At 37.4% G+C, this 3,991-nt stretch overlaps 1 pseudogene; it reads right to left on the reverse strand.

Annotated features, from left to right (window-relative positions):
• Positions 1–2,477: 2,477 nt before the first annotated feature.
• Positions 2,478–3,420, reverse strand: LOC116524968 (annotated as a pseudogene).
• Positions 3,421–3,991: the final 571 nt, after the last annotated feature.

Consider the following 3,991-nt stretch of genomic DNA (forward strand, 5'->3'; position numbering starts at 1 on the left):
CCCAATAAACATAAGTGTGCATGTGTCTTTTTAATAGAATGATTTATAATCCTTTGAGTACATACTTAGTAATGGAACTGCTAGCTCAAATGGTATTTCTAGTTTTAGAACCTTGAGGAATCACCACACTGTCTTCCACAATAGTTGAACTAATTTACACTCCCACCAACAGTGTAAAAGTATTCTTATTTCTCCATATCCTCTCCAGCATCTGTCATCTTCTGACATTTTAATAATTACCATTGTAACTGGTATGAGATGGTATCTCATTGTGGTTTGGATTTGCATTTCTCTAATGACCAGTGATGATAAGCTTTTAAAAATATGTTTATTGGCTGCATAAATGTCTCCTTTTGAGAATTGTCTGTTCATATCCTTCACCCATTTTTTGATGGGGTTGTTTGTTTTTCTCTTGTAGATTTGTATAAGTTCTTTGTAGATTCTGGATATTAGCCCTTTGTCAGATGGGTAGATTGCAAAAATTTTCTCCCAATCTGTAGGTTGCCTGTTCACTCTAATGATAGTTCCTTTTGCTGTGCAGAAGCTCTTTAGTTTAATTAGATCCCATTTGTCTATTTTGGCTTTTGTTGCCATTGCTTTTGGTGTTTTAGTCATGAAGACTTTGCCCATGCATATGTCCTGAATGGTATTGCCTAGGTTTTCTTCTAGGGTTTTTATGGTTTTGGGTCTTATGTTTAAATCTTTAATCCAGCTTGAGTTAAGTTTTGTATAAGGTGTAAGGAAGGGATCCAGTTTCAGCTTTCTGCATATGACTAGCCAGTTTATCCAACACTATTTATTAAACAGGGAATCCTTTCCCATTGCTTGTTTTTGTCAGATTTGTCAAAGATTAGATAGTTGTAAATGTGTGGTGTTATCTCTGAGGCCTCTATTCTGTTCCATTGATGTGTCACTCTATTTTGGTACCAGCACCATGTTGTTTTGATTACTGTAGCCTTGTAGTATAGTTTGAAGTCAGGTAGCATGATGCCTCCAGCTTTGGTGGTGGTGTTTTTTTCCTTAGGATTGTCTTGGTTGTGCAGGCTCTTTTTTGGTTCTATATGGAATTTAAGGTATTTTTCTTTTCCAATTCTGTGGAGAAAGTCAATGGTAGCTTGACTGGGATAGCATTGAATCTATTAATTACTTTGAGCAGTATGGCCATTTTCATGATATTGATTCTTCCTAACCATGAGCATAGAATGTTTTTCCATTTGCTTGTGTCCTCTCTTATTTCCTTGAGCTGTGGCTTATAGTTCTCCTTGAAGAGATCCTTCACATCCCTGTTAGTTGTATTTCTAGATATTTTATTCTCTTTGTAGTGATTGTTAGTGGGAGTTTACTCATGATTTGGCTCTCTGTCTGTTACTGGTGTATAGAAATACTTGTGATTTTTGCACATTGATTTTGTATCCTGAGACTTTGCTGAAGTTGTTTGTCAGTTTAAGTAGATTTGGGGCTGAGATGATGGGGTCTTCTAAATATACTATCACGTTGTCTGCAAATAGAAACAATTTGACTTCCCTTTTTCCTAATCGAATACCCTTTATTTCTTTTTCTTGCCTGATTGCTCTGGCCAGAACATCCAATACTACGTTGAATAGGAATGGTGAGAGAGGGCATACTTGTCTTGTGCCAGTTTTCAAAGGGAATGCTTCCAGTTTTTGCCCATTTTGTATGATATTGACTGTGGGTTTGTCATAAATAGCTTTTATTATTTTGAGCTGCATTCTATCAATACCTAGTTGAATTTTGTCTAAGCCTTCTCTGCATCTATTGAGATAGTCACGTGGTTTTTGTCTTTCGTTCTGTTTATGTGATGGATTATGTTTATAGATTTGTGTGTATTAAACCAGCCTTGCATCCCAGGGATGAAGGCTATTTGATTGTGTTGGATAAGCTTTTTGATGTGCTGTTGGATTTTGTTTGTTAGTATTTTATAAAGAATTTTGCATTGATGTTCATCAGGGATATTGGCCTGAAGTTTTCTTTTTTTGTTGAGTCTCTGCCAGGTTTGGTATCAGGATGATGTTGGCCTCATAAAATGAGCTAGAGAGCATTCCCTCTTTTTGTATTGTTTGGAATAGTTTTAGAAAGAATGATACCAGCTCCTTTTTGTACATCTGTAGAATTCAGCCGTGAACCTGTCTGGTACTGGACTTTTCCTGGTTGGTAGGCTATTAATTGCTGCCTCAACTTCAGACCTTGTTATTGGCCTATTCAGGGATTTGACTTCTTCCTGGTTTAGCCTTGAGAGGGTGTAAGTGTCCAGGAATTTATCCATTTTTTCTAGATTTTTTGGTTTATAGTATTCTCTGATGGTGGTTTGTATTTCTGTGGGATCGGTGATGATATCCTCTTTATCATTTTTTATTGCATCTACTTGATTCTTTTCTCTTTTCTTCTTTGTTAGTCTGGCTATCAGTCTATCTATTTTGTTGATCTTTTCAAAAACCAGCTCCTGGATTCATTGATTTTTTGAAGAGTTTTTGTGGAAAAAGGATTTTTTTAATGGCTCTATGGATCTGCTTGGTTTTCACACTATAAATAATAGGATTCATCACTAGTGGAATAAGCAAATATGCAATGGCCATAAGAGTGTATACATAAGGAGGCGCTCTTTTCCCAAACCTATGGACAAAACACAAACTAATAAGAGGGATGTAGAAAATGGCAACAGCACCTATGTGGGAGATATAAGTGCTAAAGACCTTATGCCACTTCTCTGGGGAAGCAATGGTTAGGACAGTCTTAATAATCACGATATAGGAGAGAAGAATAAAGATGGAGTCCACCCCTGCAGTAACTGTGAGGGCAGTAAGTCCTAAAGCACTGTTGATCTTATTGTCAGAACATGAAAGATAATTCAGGATGGAAACAGTAGGAATGATGGAGCACATGACTTCGGCAGAAGGACAGACATTTAAGAAGCAGGGCCAGAGGCAGTAGAGTCACTGTCCCCCTGACAAGGATGGCAAACCACACCTTGATGATCTTAGAATCTGTCAAGATGGTAGCATATCTCAGTGGATTACAAATGGCAATGAAGCAATCAAAGGCCATTGCCAAGAGCACTGAGGAGTCCATGATAGTAAAAAGTTGAATGAATAACATCTGGGCAACACAGGCATGGAAACTGATCTGTCTTGCATTGAACCAGAATATGCCCAGCATAGTGACTAGTGTGGAAACACACAAGCCCAGGTCAGTGGTTGAGAGCATAGAGAGGAAATAGTACATAGATTCATGGAGACTGGACTCAGTGATGATGACAAATAGGATGACACCATTCCCAGAGAGAGCAGTTATGTAGAGACGGCAGAAGGGGATGGAGATCCACACATGAGCAACTTCTAGTCCTGGAACTCTAGTCAGGAAAAAGATCAGAGAAGAGGAAGTGATGTTAAGAAAAGATGACATGATTACTATGGAAAAATTCTGTTGCAATAAATGTCTTAGAATGAGAAGTGATAAAACATTCATCAGTTTTGTTGTGATTTCTACTAACTGTAGTCAGACAAATCAAATTGGAGATTATTTTTAGGATTTGAATGTCTCCTTTCTACTTCCCAGTTTTGATATGGCTTTCCCTACTGAGTTGAACTTCCTCTTTATGTTTCTTGTTTCCTGATTCACAATAGAGAATAGCACCTCTTTTTTTTTTAATCCAGGGGTACTTTTGGTCCCCTTTCACTTTGACCCTAGTCATTTTCTTTCTCCATTCCTTTGTGCTGTCCACACAAAGAGATCAAAAGTAATTTGAAAATACAATAAATTCAAAGTGGTATTCATTTCTAAAAGTAAGATTTATTATTTAATAAAAATATACATGTATGTAAATATTTGTTTAAAAACTCTACTGCATGGTGTAATCATGGCTCACTGCTTCCTCAAACTCCTTCTGCCTCAGCTTCCTGAGTGGCTGGGGCTATAGGCTTGAGCCACCATGACCCACTATTTTTTGTTTGCTTGTTTTTGGTGCAGACTCAAA

The sequence above is a fragment of the Sapajus apella genome, unplaced genomic scaffold, assembly GCF_009761245.1.
Source record: "Sapajus apella isolate SASKATOON/1434 unplaced genomic scaffold, GSC_monkey_1.0 scaffold47, whole genome shotgun sequence".
NCBI classification, from domain to species: Eukaryota; Metazoa; Chordata; class Mammalia; order Primates; family Cebidae; genus Sapajus; species Sapajus apella.